This window comes from Triturus cristatus, chromosome 1_2 (genome assembly GCF_964204655.1).
Source record: "Triturus cristatus chromosome 1_2, aTriCri1.1, whole genome shotgun sequence".
NCBI lineage: Eukaryota > Metazoa > Chordata > Amphibia > Caudata > Salamandridae > Triturus > Triturus cristatus.
Window position 1 is genome coordinate 827,244,366 of NC_140580.1, and position 21,695 is coordinate 827,266,060.

General features: G+C 40.4%; 1 long non-coding RNA gene across 1 annotated transcript in view; it reads left to right on the forward strand.

Moving 5' to 3' along the window:
- Positions 1-21,695, forward strand: part of LOC146868082 (uncharacterized) — a 58,329-nt gene that overhangs the window by 8,764 nt on the left and 27,870 nt on the right. The window contains exon 3 of the long non-coding RNA XR_014962412.1: positions 14,087-14,133. This is a non-coding gene — a long non-coding RNA (uncharacterized LOC146868082). The remainder of the gene's footprint in view (positions 1-14,086; positions 14,134-21,695) is intronic.

Consider the following 21,695-nt stretch of genomic DNA (forward strand, 5'->3'; position numbering starts at 1 on the left):
ACGGGGTAATTGGCAAAAGACACACAATTGATGGACGGAATGCAGAACAAATCAAAACATTCACCCTCAGTCAAGAGATCTGGGTTAAATCCATCATTATTTTGCTCACCATGCCACCCCAGTTTAGAGCTGGCCGTATGCATACGGGGTAATTGGCATCATTATTTATGATTGCTCGTTGGTGTTCCAGGACTCTTATTTTTTCCGGGTGTATGGTACTGCCACGTACTGTAAGCTGCATGGGCATACCAGACAGTAAACCACAGGAGTTGTGGTACAGGTCATGAATTTTGTTATTTTTCTTTCTTTACGGCACCCTGGGATAATATACGAGTTTTCTCATTATGACTCTTGAAACTTAGATGCCCGATGGGCTTAACACGAGCGAGGACCTACACAATTTTCTATAGCATTTGTATTAGTAGGTTCTCCCATTGTGTCTGTTTGCTCTGCCTGACATTTTTTGACTCATACTCTCTTCTTTGCATCTATATTCAGCATGTTTTCGTTTCCATGGTCTTTCCAATCAAGAATTTCTATATACTTCATGTAAGCAAAGAGGTCATTTTGTATACTCTGGCACTGGCATTCAGATTTCCAGCACTAGCACTTTGGTTGACAACCTTTGGTTGTTTTTCTTGTTGAAATTGCGCCTTTGGGCAGCCCCCACTACTCTTTTTTATAAGTGTATATAGTGCAATTAAGGTTTTTTATATTATACATTGCACATTTGCACTATTTTTTTATATGTATCTTTAATAGACTATAAATTATTAACCATAAGACGTTTAGGCACTCTAATATTTCAATACGAGAAGATAACTATATCCTGTTATATTTGCATGGGTTTAATATTTGATGCTATTTCAAAGTGAGGGAGGATCATATTACTCAATATTTGTCAGTTCGTTATTCGCACTTTATCTCTTTGTGGTACTGACCACGACCTACATGGATAATGTGACCTGACTATTGTTTTCAAAGAATATTCTGTTATGACATTTTACATAATTTTCTCCTTTTTTAGCTTATGTATGTCTTAACCCAGTTGCAATATTTATTCTCGTGGTATTTATTGTATTTATTTATGTGCTGATGGAGTATGTGATACGTGCACTCAAGTCTATTGTTCAAACAGCCATTTTGTATAGTCTGGTTTTTTTTTTTGCACAATGCTACACTAGTCTTTTTTTAATTGATCGGCCACACTTGATATTTAAGGAGTGATTCGTCAGTGGCGAGTCATGTGATCAAGATCGTCGTGGAGCGATCGAAACGCGGCAGGGCGGACACTTGTCTGTTACACTATGAGGTGTCATTTGAAATAAATAAGAATTGCGAAACATCCTTAATTGTGTGGAGGCGTTTGTGTGGTCCATACCTCCAAGGAACCCCCTCATTGCAGTAGGTGGGCCAGGACTGCTTTATCTTCATATATATATATATATATATATATATATATATCTATCTCAGAAAAAAATCCCGTAATACAGCAAACAACTTCTTCACAGAAGCGGGCACGGACTCCAAAATGACGCGGTTCAAAAATAAATGTTTTTGAGCTTCAAGTGCTGTCCATGACGCATTTCAGCCACACCCAGTGGCTTTGATCATGCCACAGCATTTACAGATTTTTAAATCCAAAACCACGTGATAGCTAAATCAACATGCAGTGGTAGTCACTGACAAAAGACTACATTTGCCAACATGATATTCGTAAGATGCCAGATACAATGCACATATATACAAATATTGAGATTTTAAAATGTACATAAAAGATGTAGTAAAACCCAATAAAAAAGTATGCACAAATTGATTGCATACAAAAAATGATTGCTAAAAAAGCCTTAACGAAATTCTGAAAAAAGATGTTTTATGTTTAAGCAAAATCTGTGAGCTTCTCCCTAAAACCATCCTTAAACTTGTATTTGAACTAGTTTTTAAACATTAGAGTACCAATACCAATACATCAATACATATGCAAGAATCTAAAAGCAGAGTGTGAATAAATAAAACAAAGTTGATAGTTCATTAGAATAAAAGGTAGGGAAGTTCAGTATAAAGTGCAAAAGTGCAATCAAATTCAGAATTATTATTGTGGAAAAATACTGCATCTATAACATATTTACAGTGCAAAGATCTCATGGCATCACATACTATGAATATAAGCAGGTATAATACTGTAAATTGATAGTAAATGCTAGTTTTATGCCAATATGCCGATAGGCTAAGTAAAATGCTATGTTACTAAAGTGCCTAACTATCTAAAGTGCTAAGTGATATATGATATTAAAAACAGAGAGCAATAGAGTTGGAAAGAGTTGACTTAAAATGCATAAACTGAGTGTATCAAAACTATTACTGAATGGGCAAAAACCAGAGCCAAATTGCAGCGTAATCCTGAATTCATGGGATACCTTACTGTGTCATGCGTGCCTGCATAGATAAAACTGACCTACCATAAAAGCTACAAGGTCTATGGGCACTAAAACATGAGGGATCAAATCATGATATAAATATTTTTGGGAAATTATAAAAAATTATTTAAATCATCACTGGTATTAGGGTCATTAGGTGTCTTAGTGTCGAGTTCCAAAATGAACTTTGACTCTAACTGGCTTAATGATTTCTCTCGATTGCCACCTCTTTGTGCGCGTGCACTGCCCATTTTACTAAATATTGGATGCAGTTGAGATTGCTGTTATGTGTGTTCTTAAAATGTCTAGCCACCGGGTAGGAAGAGTCAGAATTAACAATGTCTCTCAAATGTTGAAGAATCCTGATGTGTACCTGCAGTTTAGTACTGCCTACATAAAGTAGGCATCAAGTACATTGGAAGACATATACCACATATTCAGTTCTGCATGTGCAGCATCCTCTTAGATCTATTGGTTTTTAACTGAATGCCATGGTATAAGAAAATGTGTTGTCCCCGAATTTACAAGCTTGGCATGTACTGCATTTGTAAAAACCATGTTTAGGGGACAGCCAACTAGTTTTGATGTCAAGCTCAGGACTGCTTTTGACAAAGAGCGCTTTGCATAGAAGGTGCTCTGCAAAAGGTAAAGGTAGGTTTGTCCGGTAAGGTCTGGCTCAAAATCGCATCTGAAAGAACTATGGGCCATTGTTGGTTATGATAGCTCTAATGTTCCTTGCCTGTCTACTGTATGTTGTGATGAGCCTCACACTGGAATCGATCTGGTTATTCTTGGGCACAACACTACATTCAGAGTTGCCCAAATTGGTGGTGGGGCTGAGCATTTCTTGACTAGTTTTTGTATTGGCTTTGGTCATGGCCTGTTCTAAAATTCTGTTGTCATAGCCATAGTTCCCTCTCACCTGCGCGCTCAAGCGGGCGCGCACAATGTGTTTTACTCCGCGCATTGAGTGTAGTGTGATGCAGCGCGCACCTTCCCGAGCTCCGGCTGCCATGAAATGCTTCGGTGAAGCGTTTCAAGTGACTCCTCCTTTCTTTCTGCTGAGAAGTGAGGAAGGCACGCGTTGTCAATCCGATACGATGTGTTCTCCTGATACGCTAGGTTTTAGAGCCAGGAGACCAAGGTGATGTATATCCATGCCATCCACCAGCCAGCATTTCTTCTGTGCATGGGGACTGGGCCTGGAGGTGTCTGTTATCCAGTCACTGTGCATAAAAGAAGTGTCTTAGAGCAGCTTGCATTTGTAAGAAGCTATCAGTGATGATGCTGCCGCACAGATAATGAGCTGTTAAATGCCGCTTTCGGGACAGTTCTTTTTTTTTTATTTTGAGAGACCATTGAGAGGAATGTGAACACCTGCCGTGGAGCTCGGCCCTAAATCAGCAGGGGAGGGTGAGCGGATCCAATGCGTTGATAGCAGACTGGCAAGTTTAGCATTCATTGCTTAATGAGTCTGTCTCTTTTTTTTGCAGTTTTATATATAGAGAACCCGACCAAAGGTATCGGTGTGCTTTACATGAGGATCAGTTACAATACAAAAGGTCATATTCATTTTTTGTGGGCACGGAGAGATTATGTTTTCTGCCCAGAATCACAAGATATTGAACAAACGCTGACATTCGAGCATAGTTCCCCAGTTCCAAAGTCCGCTTTTCAGTCTTTCTTTGTAGACTGTATCTTGATTTCTTTAATTTTGCTCTGCTTGAACATAAGAAGGAGGAAGCATTAAACATCTGATTTTTCCTACTTCTGAAATCTAGATGGGACCCGGATTTCTGAACTTTGTCATGCCCTCCAAGAAATTATAATTCAGCCATGATCCAGGGCATGTTTTCTCTATCTGATTTGAATTGTTCATTCCAAACTATGAAAAACAGGCACAAGCAATAGTGTCTGTGTGGTGGTTAACAAGTAGGGGTAAAAGGGGGAACTGAAGAAAATAAACTATGGAGTGTGATAGAAATAGATAATGAACATAAGAGAAAACAAGGAAATATGAATATAACAAAGAGGAAAAGTGTATGAGAAGAGTGAGAACTAAGGAGAGCAAAGAAGAGAAATACACATGATGGAGTGACCATGGATGTGTTTGTTTGGCTAGTATCTCATGTTCAGGCATTTTACACCCCAGTAATGTGCAGACCTTTCTCACGGCACATTTTATGTGGCCCAGTGACAGGTGAACAGTGTGTTATGTTCAGAGTGATCTACGGTCAGGTATTCTGTGGCACATCAATCTGCCAGTTTGCTACCACTCTGTCTTACTTTATTTAGTTATTTTTCATATTGTTAACGTTTTATTCCAGATGCTGCACTTTGGAATTAAAATGTCAGAACAATACATTTCCAGCAAAAATGTTTCTCTTTTTTGGATCCATTTCACAGGGGAGCAAATAAAAGAAAGTAGAGGAAAGAGTGAGAACACCGTCTTGAAGTCACGGTTATCAGTAATAGAAGAACTGCTAGACAGAAAGAGAGGGAAGAAGGAAAGAGTGGGGGGGGGGGGGTAGCTGAAGCGGCTGAGCAGAAGTGGACACCGTTTTTTTCTTCTCTGGGCAAGAAGGAAAAGACAGAGTCCTGTTACTTCTCTGCCGCCCTTCATCGAACGCCTGGAACACCGAGCTTTATTTAAAGGCGATGGTGATTTCTTGTGTCCTGGGGCGCCTTTTCAAAATAAAAAAGTAGGGGAACAGAATCATTGGACTTGAAGAAGTAGGGGCACGCCGTGCCCTGCCGATCCCGCCCACTTCGACCACTGGGCACAGTGACTATTAGACAAGTAAAGGCACTGTAGTGCTTCCTCTCCGTTAAAAGTGCAACCACAGAACATCTTTATATATGCTCACATACATTTTGCTATATTCCTAACACCAAGAAATGGATGACTGCACCGATCTCTTTTGTACTGTTGATTGCCTTCTTTTGTGTCACAGGTATTTGAGATACATATTTTAGTCTAGATCCTTTCCCTGGTTGCAAGATGCTTATTTTTTGGGCTGGCATATAAATTTGGATGGTCAATATTTGTGCTGTGGCACTTTTTCACATCGGCATATTTCCTCTTTTTGCACATTTTTTTTTGTGTGGTCTAGAAGTGATGTGTTGTTTTTTTATATAGGAAAAAACGAAGAATACTCCAGATTTTCATATGATTACTTTCATTCCAGTACAGTGTCTATGATTGAAGTGCTAGTCACTTTCGTGAGCTATCAGTTTCAACAGTATCTAAACCTAACACATTTAAGTCAGTATCATTGGGAAAATGTGCCATGAAATGCACACTTTAGAAAAGTGAAAACTAGCGTGGATGGACAAAGGAGGTTTCCAAAATGTGGGTTCCCTTCCTCTATACCTACTTTTAAGCAGTACCTGGTTCACCTGCATAGTTGCACATCATATAACTCGGTTGCGCTCACAGGCAAGAAAAGTGTGCACGCAAACATTCCGCTGCAGCACAAGAGGAAGAATAATTAGAGGGAACATTGGTCATAGCCCCTCTGTATGAATCTGATTTTGGCCGCTTGTTGATATTGAAAAAGATCTTTATCTGAACTGCACACTTTACGAATTCTTAAAAATCACCCGTATGGGATACTGCTGATACGGTGCTTAGGATGGAAACTGAAGGCGCGTAAAATGAAATTCCCTGCTGTGGCCTTGCAAAATAAACATGACTCAAGTTTGCCATTATCAACATAGACATGAACATCTAGAACATGTATTGCATGTTTGTCTATGTGAGCAATGAATTCAAGATTTAAGGCGTTGACATTGATTCTTGTGACAAATTCTTCAGCTTGTATTTGTGTTCCACTCCAAATGACAAACACGTCATCCATGTTTCGCCACCAATTGTCAACGTGAGTGTCCCAGTCAGAGCGGTGCTCCTCCATGAGGACTCGCTCCTCCCACCAGCCAACATGTAAACAAGCATAAGTGGGGGAGTAGCAAGCCCCTATGGCCACACACCTGTGCTGCTGAAATAGTTCATTCCCAAAGGAAAAATAATTATTGTGGAGGCACTAATTAATCATTTTTAGCAACATTTTGTTATGATTAAAAAACTCCAAAGGTCTGTTGTTCAAGTAGTGTTCCTCCGCCCTCAGAGCATCCCTGTGCTCAATACTTTTATAAAGGGAGGCAATGTCCATGGTTATTAAGATATACTCATCTGACCAAGGTTGGTTCAAAAGTTTTCTCAAATAAATGTCTCTGGTGTCCCTTATATATAAGAAGGAAGGCCCACATCAAATTCTTGTAGGAAATAATCCGCATAGCGTGAGATGTTTTCCAGTAATCTCTTCCTAGCTGATATCATGTTCCGACCTGGAACTGGGGACATACTTTTAAGAACTTGGGGAATAAAATACAATATTAGCATGAGCAAAAATTCATTATACAAAAATAGAAATTTGTCCTTAGATATCATGCCATCTCGTTTACAGCCCACCAGTTCCTCCATGAACAGTTTAGTCATGGCCTTAACCTGTTGCACACGTGTAAGCAAGGTTGCAGGTTGGCCGAAACACGTGACGAAGAGCCATTAAATCCTCATTCTTGAGCTGCATTGTCGTGGTGTGTCCTGAGAGTGCGTTATTCCTGTTGAGGGGCTTGGGCTTCTATTGATACTTTTGCCGGTCTGCTTCGCTGGCGCACGCATCACCTTCCACGGGTCTGTGGTCTGAGAAGAAGCGACATAAAGGAATATATATATATATATATATATATATCTAAAAAAAACACCTCCTTCCGTCGAAGTCGATGAGGCGACACAGCGGGGCTTACAAAGACCATTTATTAATGCGGGCATGACGCGTTTCGGTATTACACCTTTATCAAATGCCATTCATTCACAAAGTGCCTCTGGTGCTAGCAGTCCTTCAGTAAGTCCATTATATAGCCCCAACCTGAAGTAGTATGGAGCGCACCTGAGCGGAATCACTCGAGCAATGCAAAGTTATTAGACTACATTACCCAGCATGCAGTTTGTCCATCGTGCTCATGAGTGGTTTCGTTTAGCCGGTTTTATCTTTTTATCCTGAAGTAGTGAACCGACTTTTAGCCAGGTAAGATCTGTAGCGCTTGTACTGGGCAATCACAGTCTTTGTATCCCACACTTCCAGCCTCGCAGTTTCCATCGGTGGCAGGTATGGAGACGCCATTAAAGTAGTAACGTCTCTCCATGAAAGTCTGGACTACACGTTGTCAGCATATTCCCTGCTCACTTTTAGAATGCGAGGTAGTCCGGGAAAATTGCCATCGATCCCTTTGGACTGTTGCGGAAGGGCCATCCTCGCGTGTCAGTGGCAGCACGCAATACATCAAAAAACAGCTCCTTCCGTCGAAGTCGATGAGGCGACACAGCGGGGCTTACAAAGACCATTTATTAATGCGGGCATGACGCGTTTCGGTATTACACCTTTATCAAATGCCATTCATTCACAAAGTGCCTCTGGTGCTAGCAGTCCTTCAGTAAGTCCATTATATATATATATATATAGAGAGATATAATAAACTTTCTTTGGAACCCTAAGTGTCCTTCCTACTATCAATTTGGGATTTTTGTTATGATATAATATATGTATGTAATACAATATTAAATATGATGAACGTTAAGATGAGTTTGATTAATTAAATAAATTCACATAATGGTAATGAAATGTATATTAAAACATGCCGATAAAAAATTTAAGAATGTTTATACAGTATTTCAATATATAAAAATGTATAAGAAACAAAAATAAAGTTTAAATAATTGTTTAAATGTCATGAATTATTGTAAAACAAGTATGAACACATTTGATAACATCAAAAATGTTTTATTATTTGACTAAAAATAAGATTTGATATTGTGTACATAAAAACAATGTTACAATAAACTTGGTGTTTATTATTAGAAATCTTTTAATGAAATAAGTGTATATAATTAGGGTGACCAGACAGTCCCAGTTTGCTGAGGACTGTCCCAGTGTTCCTAATTTTAAATACATGTCCCGGTGTTTGGAACAACGGTATAGTTATCCTCTACAGCAGAATAGAAACGTATGCTCTTGTTTCCACTGGGCCACTCTAAAGTCTGAAATAATGTATCTATTTTTTTGTGCAGCACAGGTCAGCTGCATGCTTCCAGCAAAAGGGAAACTGATTGGGGAGGAGGAATCAGAGTGGTAGCCTTGTAAATGTTTGTTTGTATATATGTGTGCGTATATATACAAAATAAATAAATATATATATATATATTATCTACTGGCGGTCGCCAGTAGATAGTTATAGTTAGGATCGTGTTTCCATAGGAAATCCGCAACATTCTATTTGGAATAACTTTGGCGCAGATTGACGAATCCTCGCGAAATTTTCAAAATAGGTGGGGCGCTCCGCTCCTTCCCTGAAAGTCTCGGGGGGATTCGTCAAGCGGGGGCTGAGAAAAACGCGTTTTCCCCATGCATTTTTCCATAGGACCTTTAGTCCAAGCTACAGCCCGAACGGCTGAACAGAATTACTTGAAATTTGGCAGAGAGGTAGTCCTCAGGTCAGGGATGTGCCTTTTGCAGGTCTGGTGTAAATCTGTTCAGTATTTCCTGAGAAAATAGCATTTAAAAGCATATATATATCTATAAGCGCGCACCGTGCGCGTACGGTAAAACTCACCGTACGCGCACGCTGCCGTGCGCGAGCGCGATTCTGATTGGTTGTTAGATCTTAGTAAACATTCGAATCGGTCGAAACCAGGAAGTGTCGGCCGCCATTTTGTCTCTCGCAGTCTGAGGGGGTGAAAAACAAAGGTGGAGAATGTGAAAAGGGGGCAGGGTGGACAGTTCCTGACCCCCTAGCCTTTGTCAGGGGGTCCCAGAAGGACCCCCAAGGGCCAAAATTTCCTTTAATTTTTTTGCGAAAAATCGCGGAGTACGCGTAGCGTGCGCGTACGGTAGAAACGGAAAAATTCCACGAACTGCGTAACGTGGGCGCACGGTGCGCGAAGCACACCGTGCGCGTACGGTACGCGCACGGTGAAAAACCTTAAAACAAATAAATAAAAATACATAACTTAGCATTTAAAAAACCGTGCAAATTCACTGAAAAAAACCATAGGTTTCACACACGTTATAGTTAGGAATTAGCATTTAAAAAACCTTGCAAATTCACTTAAAAAACCATAGGTTTCACACATGGTATAGTTGCCTGCACTAACTCTGCAATCCTCTGCTGATGACGTCAGATATTACATCACTGATGACATATGTGTCTTTATGAAAAATAAATATTTGTAATATATGTATAGCTAAAGATTAATGGAAGAAGACATGGGTAAATAAGTGTCTAAATACAGTGATGTAATATCTGACGTCATCAGCAGAGGATTGCGGTCATGTGAGTTATAGTTGCCTGCACTAACTATAACGGGGGAATTTCATTGTTTTTTTACGAGTGAAATGTCCAGCTAACTATAACATGTGTGAAACCTATGGTTTTTTAAGAATATAGATATAGATAGATATAAAAAAAACTCCACTTGCACAAACCCATCCCAGTCGTCATACAAAAAGGAGAGCACTCACGGGATATTGATCAAAGTGCTGTTTTTTATGTGCTGGAACCCCCCCGCACTGACCCCCTGGCACTCTGCCTTTATCAACATCTTACTCTGTGGTCCGTGTCCATGTGTTGGAGGAGAATTGGTAAGTGCTGAATATATATATATATATACTACAAGCAGGGCACTGCCTCGAGGCAGTGGATAGAGGGGAGAGCTGACTCTGAAAGGAGGGAAAAACTGAAGAGACCTAAGAGCTGTTTTTGTTTACTTTGATGGCAGTCTGCTATTAAACGTAAATTAAAGTTTGGTATTTCACTCCATGCTAACGAGGATGGAGGTGCAACTGGCTCTCTAAACCAGGAGGCGGCATGATGTTTTTTTCCAGATTGACAAAGGCATTTCCTTGCCGAAACACGTCTCTGGGGGAACAGTTTTAAATAAAGTTTCATGTTCAACCCTATCTAGAGTGCAAGGACTCTTTTCCATAAAAAAGGAGGTTGTGGGTGTATATATCTATATATATATATATATATATATATATATGTGTATATATATATATATACATACACACACGCACACATATATGTATGCAAACATGTATTTATGTATGTAGTTACACATTTACAGGGCTACACATAAACCAGGACAGGCCTTTAGTGAGAATAAAGGCTTTAGTCCTACCTTTATTTCCAACATGTCCCAGTTGTTGCTTTTCAAAATCTGTTCACCTTATACATAATTCAATATAAATATATAGAGAATGTTTATAATTTATAAACTGAAAAATAAATTTTTATAGAATATAGTAACTCTGTATAAAATATATAGAAAATGTTTATAATTTATAAACTGAAAAATACATTTTTATAGAATTTAGTAACTCTGTATAAAATATTTTATATTAAAAATATGATTGAACAAATGAAAATGGCATCAATTAACAAACCTCAGTTTTACTATATGTATCTCCAAATGTAGCAACACTAGTAAACGTATCAGATTTTAGGGAGGTCAGATTTACTATTCCCACTTCAAAACTGGCCACACTAGGAAATTGTTGGACTTTGAAGAGGTCAAGTTTACTTTTCCCCCTCCACATGTAGTCACATTGGGGAAAATGTTGGACTTTGGGAAGGTCTGATTAACTTGTCCCATTCCAAACATAGCCGCATTGAAGACAGTGTACATTGGGGAGGTCGTATTATCTATTTGCAGACCAAATGTAGCTACATTGTGGAAAGTGTTGGACTATGGGGTGGTCCGATTAACTATTCCCATTCCAAACATAGCCACACTCGGAAAGGTGTTGGAATTTGGATAGGTCAGTTTACTATTACCACTCCAAATTTATCCACACCTGAAATAGTGTTGGAATTTCAGGATCCAAAATTTACTATTCCCATTCCAAACCTAGCTGTATGGGGAAACTGTTGGACTTAAGGGAAGTGAAGTTTAATATTTAGTATTCACAGTCCAAACTTACCTACTTTAGGAAAAGTGTTTGACTTTATGAAATTACAGTGTCCTGTTACCTCTCCTAACTAAACTAGATTATGGAGATTTATATAATTTGGTTTACTCAAATATCCCTCAACTTAAAAAAATGATATTATTTTCAAAACGTAAACAAAATAAAAAACAAACCAAAACTATTAAATAAAAATAAAAATTCAGAACCAAAAAACCCACAAATTATTTACAAAAACAAATTTGAAACATCTTTTTCGAAACATACAATTATTTCCGACAAAAATTATGTAAAAAAAATATTAAACTGAAAATAATGTGGCTAAATTCAAAAATGTAAAAATAATCATAAAAATACATTTAAATTTGCAGGGATGCGGAGGTGACAGATGCCCTGTTTGCATGGGGCGCGATGACACAAGTATTGCTAGAGCCAATTGGGGAAAACCATTCGGGAGAGGATGTGGGAGAGGGTGAAGGAAGAGGAGTTGCCTTGACAGTCCAGATCTGTGCACCTGAACAAGTGTGAACCACCACATTCATATTATTTCAAGTGGTGGAACTATGACTAGAACTGGGAACTACTTATTAATGTATACGGCAATACTGAACAGAAGCTATGGGGGCGGAGGGGAAACAACCTTTACAACGCAACTTTTACAACGCACTACACTTACAACGCATTTTTTACAACGCAAAATCCATTACAACGCATTCCATTACAGAGCATGACACTACAACGCATTTTTAAAAACTACCTTTACAACGCATTCCATTACAACGCATACTACCTTTACAACGCATACCATTACAACACATAATATTACACTACACTATCCAACACTTACCCTACTGTTGCACCCCTGGAGTTAGAATAGTAATTTTTACCCCTATACTATCCAACACTTACCCTACTGTTGCACCCCCTGGAGTTAGAATAGTAATTTTTACCCCTATACTATCCAACAATTACCCTACTGTTGCACCCCCTGGAGTTAGAATAGTAATTTTTACCCCTATACTATCCAACACTTACCCTACTGTTGCACCCCCTGGAGTTAGAAAAGTAATTTTTACCCCTATACTATCCAACACTTACCCTACTGTTGCACCCCCTGGAGTTAGAATAGTAATTTTTACCCCTATACTATCCAACACTTACCCTGCTGTTGCACCCCCTGGAGTTAGAATAGTAATTTTTACCCCTATACTATCCAACACTTACCCTGCTGTTGCACCCCCTGGAGTTAGAATAGTAATTTTTACCCCTATACTATCCAACACTTACCCTGCTGTTGCACCCCCTGGAGTTAGAATAGTAATTTTTACCCCTATACTATCCAACACTTACCCTACTGTTGCACCCCCTGGAGTTAGAATAGTAATTTTTACCCCTATACTATCCAACACTTACCCTACTGTTGCACCCCCTGGAGTTAGAATAGCAATTTTTACCCCTATACTATCCAACACTTACCCTACTGTTGCACCCCCTGGAGTTAGAATAGTAATTTTTACCCCTATACTATCCAACACTTACCCTACTGTTGCACCCCCTGGAGTTAGAATAGTAATTTTTACCCCTATACTATCCAACACTTACCCTACTGTTGCACCCCCTGGAGTTAGAATAGTAATTTTTACCCCTATACTATCCAACAATTACCCTACTGTTGCACTCCCTGGAGTTAGAATAGTAATTTTTACCCCTATACTATCCAACACTTACCCTACTGTTGCACCCCCTGGAGTTAGAATAGTAATTTTTACCCCTATACTATCCAACACTTACCCTACTGTTGCACCCCCTGGAGTTAGAATAGTAATTTTTACCCCTATACTATCTAATACTTACCTTAAATGAAATTTAATATTATGCGTTGTAATGGTATGCGTTGTAAAGGTAGTATGCGTTGTAATGGAATGCGTTGTAAAGGTAATTTTTAAAAATGCGTTGTAGTGTCATGCTATGTAATGGAATGCGTTGTAATGGATTTTGCGTTGTAAAAAATGCGTTGTAAGTGCATGCGTTGTAAAAGTGTGCGTTGTAACGACATACATCCGGGGGGAGACTCTGGGTGGGTAGTTGTTTATAAAATGTATTTTTCTCTTTATAAACTAAGGCTTTACTGGTTATATTATGCAGTATGTATGTGTTCTATGCAGGGGGAATTTGCGATATCAAGCTGCCCAGTGGAAGATGTTTCTGGTTGCCTTTTTTACTGCTATAAATCTATTTGATACACGCTGATTTGTTATATTGATGGCAGATACAGCTATATGTATACACTTGTTGTTCAATATTTCTTCCTTGTGGTACAACACTGTACAATGTAATCTGCTTCGAACTGCCAATAAAGAAATATTTAAGATTTTTTTTTTTAAACAATTATTTTAAAAAAAGTTTAGAATAGATAAACTTAAAATAATTACAGAACCCTTATTCCCATCCACTGATTTGCTAAAATACATATAATACACCAAGCCAAGCGTGAAAGATGACAGTATGATATTCCACTCTTTCACCATCAATTGCTTCAGCTTTTCCATACAAGTGTTCTGGATATTGTAGAGTTGTTTTCATAGTACGTAGATTTTGTTTGTTTTAATATATAATCTTTTTGTTTGTTCAATTAACATATCGAAGCAGACCTAATGGCGCAGGTCGCTGGTACGTGCAAGAGTACTGCTCAGGTAAGAAAAGGTTACCATTTTTTTTTATAAAGTAGGTGACTAATTTTCATTATAAAGTAAAAGGATTACAAATACATAATAACTAACATGTACTGAATTCAAAGAGGCTAAAACAATATGCAAAATTTTAATCTCAGAGTGTAATACGTAGGGTTGCCTACGAACTTCCACATTTACAACAATGCTCATTGAGATTAAGAGATTATCTGTATAGACATTCACTATCATTTTAGAAAATGGTTTACATGTTTACAATATTTTGTTGGAAATTTCTCGATTTATTTGCCATTTAAAAAAAGCATGCTGACATATCAGAAGCCTTCCTGCACAGGAAACCGACACTTAGATATACTTAAAAGGCAATAGGTTCACGTTTCCTTTCATTGTCTAGCATACAGAAGCGTTTTCGCTGTGGAATCTTTGAGAAGAAAGGCCACTAAATGCCTCTTTCATTAGCAAAGTAGAGAGCATTTTTGGGGCCAATTCACATCGGTATTAATGGGTGCATGAAGTAGTTCTCCTTTTTAAGACTTAATGCTCTTAAAAATGCCTTTGTGAATTGACCCCATACATTTTGAGGTGCATTTTGTATGAATTCCAAATACATTATAGCTGAGACAAGAGCAAACCTAAATCTACACTCTTTGATTTCCGTTTTTTTAATAAGGCCCTCGAAAACGAAGTAGTTAACACGTGAGAGAGAATTTATTTTTTAATCAATGGCCAAAACACCTTTTGAAGATATGTCTTCCAGTTCTGGTCATGTTTCATTGTAATCTTGGTGACCTTAAATAGAGGACAGGAAAATATAATTGTGATTTGCACTCTCACGTCCTGCACATGTTCTCCCACACTGCACTATGGTAGATGTAGTACATTTTTTTCACAATACCCAAACCTTGTGGCATTTAAGGGTGAGCTGAAGGTCTTCTGATTTAGAAAACACTTGGGCCTCATTACGATGTCGGGCCGATTCACGTCCTCCCGACACCGTTGGGGAATCGGGACTGACGACCTCCGGTCAGCGGTGCCGACAGCAGTATTAGGAAACCGGCCGCAGCACAAGCTCCCATAGAGAAATGGGAGTTTTTGGTAATCCAGGCACTACTTAGCAGGCGCCACACTGTGCCGCAGCAAGAAGCTCCCATCAAGAAATGGGAGTTTTTGTTAATCCCCACACCATATGGCAGGCCCCACAAGGTGCTTGCCACTCGGTACAGAGATTGATAGGGGGCACCATATGTGCCCCCCAGGTCCCGAAATGGAGGCTGCTTTTGCAATGGGCGCCTGCTAGGTGCCCCCAAAGTAGCTTCTCGACAGACTTCTCATGTCAGAAAGTCGACATGAAAAGCCTGTGGGAAAACAACATCGTAATCCCAATGGCAGAAACGCCGACTTTAAGGGATTACATGTCGGTTCCAACTGGCCAACGGGCTCCTTGAGCATGTCGGAAACCAGCCAGAATGACCGGCCAGTTTCAAATCCAACAGCCTTCATTGTAAAAAGGCTGTCAGATTTGAACCCTTGGATGTCAGTCGGAGGCTTTCCAACCGACATCCAAATCGGCCCCTTAATCTCCTCAAAAAGCTTTAATGCAAATGACCCTAAAGAGTAATTCGAGCCTTCTGCCCTTGCTCAGCCATCTCTTGATAGTTAGCTAAGTTTATTCTGCAAATACTTATCTTTACATACAAATCACCATACACACAATTCAAGGTTTCGTAGTTCACTTCACTCATATTTTATAGTACCTGCTCAATCGCCACTGGAAATCTAATATATGTGTTCACATTCATCAGAGAAGAGTACCACAATGCCAGGTGGGAGTGTTCGGTGTGCAAATCACACCCACACATTTTTAAAGGCAAATACAGTTATTTTCTTAATATTGTGGTTACCAATTTCCCATTTGTTGGAACTTTTTCAGGAGTCCCAAGGCAGTCGGTAGTTACTAGTCTTTTGCTATTTGTATTGTGGGACTGAACCTTACTAATGAGCCCAAAGCTGGGTACCAAGTACACCCCTTTAGCATTTGACTATCCGGGTAGAGAAGTCATGCGCTCTGAAGATTACTGAAATGGGTGGTGTGGCTTATATACTTAGAACTCAACAGTCCATAAAATAGTAGATAATAAATCAACATACAACCAATGCTTTGTTTTAGGAAAGAGAAGGTACTTTGTTGTTCACACACAACAGAATATTGTCAAATAAATAAATTGGGCATAGGGCATTTAAATAATATCACTACATTCAGTTAATACTTTGGGGGATTCTGGGATACAGCCATGCTGCACCCATGGGACACATGCCAGTGGTAATTCATTACAAAATAGTATTTTCTGCCCACTGAGGGGATGTGATAGTAATGTTCGTGGGAAGGTTGAGCTGAACTTTGTGCATGTTAGCAAAAATTTGCTCGCTCAATAAGTGGGTCCACTGGGTAGTTTTCTCTCTCTTTGTCTCTCTGTTGGACAGTACCTTCTTTCTGTTCTCTTGTCTCCATGGCGCAGTAGTTTGCAGTCTCCCATTCAATATGGGCAAGGCTTTTCAAGCAGGGATTACAGTTTCATTGTCCTGGCTCAGTTAGCATGGACGCTGTCTGTGACAAGTGTGATCGCACGTGCTGAATCAGGTACAGGTTGGGTGGAGGAAGGCTTCAACTGGGTTGCGCTGTTTCCAATATAGTGGACTTTGCTTTTGGATTCTTCGTGTGTCCCAATCAGAAACCTACCACCCAAACAAGCTAGGACTCTCACCATGTTGCAGTGGTGAATACACAGTGTTGGTTGAGGTTCCCTCCTACAGTAGGGGACGCCTACATTGGCACACTCCTCTTCACATATCCTGTACCCTGTTTTTTTCAGTAGAGGCATGGCTCTTTATCACCCTGATACTGTAGGCGCCTGGTTTAGTGTGCAACCGCCTCACTGAGTTGAGTTCCTAGGTGCCCTAAAGACATGCATAGTCAGGCTTTGGTTCTCACTGTGGGGTCACTTCAGGGCTTCCAGGGCTCAGCCTCTGGCAGGTCCTTCCCTGTGTCACTGCAATGGATGGCTTCAGTTCATCCCACCTCTACTCCTTTGCACACTCCCCTCTTATGGGCAGTGTGTTCTTTGTGCGAAGTCATATCTAATGTCCCTCCTGAGAAGTAGGTTAATTCCTTCCTTCACTGCAGGGTCAAATCAGCCTTTCCTGGCAGGCTTGATGAACTCCTCAGTTTTCTGGTTGCAAAATCAGACACAGGAAGTTGGCAGTGTAAACAGCCACCTTGGAGCACAAATCAGTTTCTCAGTAATCACTGATGTGGGATCCTGGACTCCGGTGGGAGAAATCGTGGCACACTGGAAGTTTCTGTCCTGTTTCTATGTGACAGTTGCAGGCACCGATTGTGTATTACAGCAGCCAGCTCTGAGACTGGATTATTTAGTTCATGACCTTTCGCTTATTCCTCTCAGACTGGACCAAAGTCAGGGCCAGCAGGAAGGTGGGCTGGACTTGGGAATCTCATGTCAGGGAAGACCCAAAGGAAGGGCACAAAAGAAGAAGAGGCAGTCTCACCAAACCTAAAAAGTATGATCCACAACAAAAGATCCTGCAAGGGCCTTAGAATCCACATTGCTTCTTAGTGCTCTTTTCACTTTCCTTCTTAGGTACAATATAAGTCCAGGAAAGCAAAATGTACTGCTCTGCGGCCGCATCCACCTGTAACTTGTACACTACACACACATCTTCTGTACAGAGACGTAACACTCACATATGTGTCACCCATTCTCCACGTGAATTGAGTGAAGGGCAGACTGAAAGACCAAATAAAAAAGCCAATAAGTGAGTCTTTTTGACAGAGAAAAGTATAAAGGCCTATGTTGGTGCTCCAATCTTACTACTGCCAGCACTGGTAGCCCTCTACAGTCTAGCGAGTTGGTGGTCACCATGCTCATTAAGGAGTGTGCCCAGGATGATGACCTCCAGAACACAGAGTCCTGCTCTGGGTCACAATCTGTCGTGTTGTTTGCTGAGGTGGGATTCAAACATATACAGAATTTGCTATGGTTAACTGGAGGCAGGGATGACCAATCTCCAGAGCCATGCAGGGGACTTTTACTGTCCCAACACCACTGGGGATAGTGATAGAAAAGATACCAGTACCTATCTTGAACTTTTAACTGTGACCACAAAACAAGTTGGTAAACTTGGGGTACATGTGTTATCCCAAGGTTACTGAAATTTCACAGGTCCTTGTCTCAAAATAAATCATTCATGTTTGAAACATTTTGCTTCTCAAATTGGCCTATGGGCATAATAGGTCAGCTGAATTCAGGAAGGACTACTGAGGAAACTTCAAAGACTGATATTTCAGAACAAATATCTCAGAAAACACAAATCCTCTGGTTAAAGCACTTTTTGAAATTGGTACTTATAGTCATTGGTCTGAGTTTGGGACCTTTTTTAAGGTTACATTGGCAAAGTTCTTTGGAGCAACCAAAATAAGACAGAAAGTCTTAAAGTTCAGGAATCAGGAAGCCATTGGTGTTGTGAGTGTCATCTTAAGACGTTGTGGGGCCCTGAGCAAGGCATACTTTGAGGAGCCCTGCTGGGAACAACTTTGAATTTTATTACCCATATGTTGCTAATTAAAGCCCACATGAAGCCAAGCAAAATTTCGGAGATTAGGTCATGCAAAAACAGTAAAAATATACCTTGCCTCTATAGGAATGAAAGGGCTTATTTTCCTATTGCCAATAAGTTAAAACTGATAAAAAGTGTTTATATAAGCAAAAAACAATATGCCTTCCATAGGACCCCAAAAGTCCTATAGGGTATGCTGGGCAAAAAAAGAGATAGAGGTAGGCAGAGAAAAGAAAGGTTGACATACAGAAATAGACAGAGGTGAGCCAGACAGAAAGTTCAGTTTCCAAGGTGGACCCTTGTAAGTTGGGGCCCCTGGGAAATTGCTCCCTTTACCCCATGCCTTAGAACATCTCTGAGTGTTTCTGTGTACCTTCACAGCTTTTCTTTTTATGTCCCGCTCAATGACAGTTTTAGCTGCCTGTTGTTAAGGACCTATTGTGAGCAGAGTAATACAATACATGGAATGGTCTTTGGGTAAGCCCCTTACTTAGGAGCAGATGTTTTTAGTGTCTACCTCACTTTCCAGCTTCTCTTTCATCCTTCCCGTGTTTATCCCACCAAGGAGCATTTACATCTTACAGTGTTTGGATTGGATGGCATGTATCCTTCCACTGCTAATGTCAGACGACCTTCAGAGGTAGCAATGGCATTGCTTTAAGCAAAAATGACAGGCAAACAAAGATGACATGGGCCAAGAGAGAGCAGTTTGGAAAGCTGAGGGTGAAGTGAGGCACTGAATGAAACTACCCTATACCATTTTATGAGAGTCAAAATCACACAATGCACATATGTTCTCATTTAACCTACTCATGAATGTGGACTGTTTCCACATAGGATACATGGAATGTTGTGCATCTGAGAATAAGACCTAAGACGTTTGATAGGGCAAGGGAATGGATACCCCCAGGGTCAGTGGCATGTGTCTTGACCATAAGGTTGTTAGACCTGACTTGGAGTACTAATTCCTGTATAAAGTTGCTCATGCTGAGGTTGCATCCCTGGCATTGCCTGCCAACCTCATGTACTGACATTGGACATACATACCAGTGGAAAGAAAGGAGGGGGGGTAGACTTTCACAGATCCCTCATGACAACATCCACCACAGCTACTTTTAAACTAACTTCTAACTTTATATCCCAGGGCCAAAGTTCTGAAAATCATAGCTCCAGAACAGTTGATGTCATTGCAGGAGTAACCGCTGCAACAAGCCCTTGGATTCACTATGAAAGGGACCAAAACTTCCCGTGCAGCTGTAGCTATCCCAGGAGATGTGCCACCTTTCTCTGCAAAAGAGTCCAGAGTCCCCACATCCAGCATGAATGTAAGGAGATCAAGGTGGAAAACTAAACTGTGCTTTGTCCTCAACTTGGATCCAATTAATCTTAGGTCTAAGGCTACTTTTACAAAAGACTACTCCTTGTAAAACACAAAGACTTGGATCTTCATGAGATCCACCTCTGGCACCATATTTTGTACTGTTTGTGCCCCAGAGGGATGGTAGACCAGCCATGGATCTAGGTGTGTGCAGGTGGGATTCCTCCTTTCATGCAAAACCACCAGACATTATTGTGTGGATTTAAAGCAGGAGAAAATGCAGAAGTGGGTGTATGCGGCACAAAATAGAAACCACAGTAACGTCTGATACTCCTTCTGAATGATGCATTCAGGAATGCATCTTGAAGTTCACCAAAGCCAGTAATTCTAAAACGAAACCCAATGGAATCCTGGCCTTCTAGCAGTCCACCAGAAGAGAACTGAAAATCACGAGAGTCAGATCCTCTGGAGGTCATCGGCAGGATCAAAACCTTGCGTCAATGCTTCCTCATGGATTAGAATTGAATATACACCAACTCTATTATGCTGTAGGTGTACTTATTTGTCAGAAGATCCCCCCCCCTCCCCCCAAGTGCTACTGTCCAGTCTGTGGCAGAAAGGCATTGAAACGTAGCCTGCTTTAGTAGTAATAGATGGTGAGTTATTGCAAGTTCCCTCGTGAATAATCTCTAACAATCATTCTACTATCAAGGATGTCATTGTGAAAGCCAAGTGGGAATGAATATTATCTTCTACTGGAATATCCAGGCATCTCTCTCTACCCTATCGTAGGTAGGATCCGGTCTTTTCACCTTATAAGATATACTGATTGGGCAGAAACCTCATTTTACTTTGAGATAGGCTGAAAATTACCTGACGATTTACAAAAGGCCCTGATGAGCTAGAGGATGGTTGATGTGGTGGTTGGCTTCTGGGTGCTGTGGAACACCATGGAGAACAAGAAATGTTTCCCTGGACCACCAAAGCCATAGGGCAGGTCTATGATTTCCATCAGCCTTCCAAGCCCCTATTGGTAGTGTGCCGCTGCCGAAAACCCTGCAGAAAAGGCAGACTCTGAGAACCCCCTTGAATACCCAGCCTGTCTCTTGGTTATTTCCAAGATAGATTAGAATATATTATTCACTTCTGCTGAACTCGGGAAAAGAGTGAAATACTTTGTTGAGTGACTGAGAAGCCTAGAAAACAAATGACTTTGATCTCCTACACCAACTCCACAATGTACATGTCTGTATGAGCGTATTCTCGAGCCTTTTTATCAACTGCATTGGGTGGAGCTGCTTCCTTAGCAACCTCTACTGTACTCTCTGATGCAGAGGCCAACATAGTTTATATGTGGTTCAGGCAAACATACAGTTTTGGCATACTCCAGGACATGCACATGCTGCTTAAAACTGGGAATGCCACCTTGCTTGTGACACTTCCAGATCTATATAATGAGAATAGGATTGCTCAAAAGTCAGCCAGTTTGTGGATGAATAACCATACGAAGAGAAGGAAAACAGGCTTCTGTTGGATTACCCGTCCCTCGTGACACCCTAATGTGCTTCCTCAATCCTCAGCTCCTGCTCTGCCGCAGCTCGTCCTTCATGCTCTG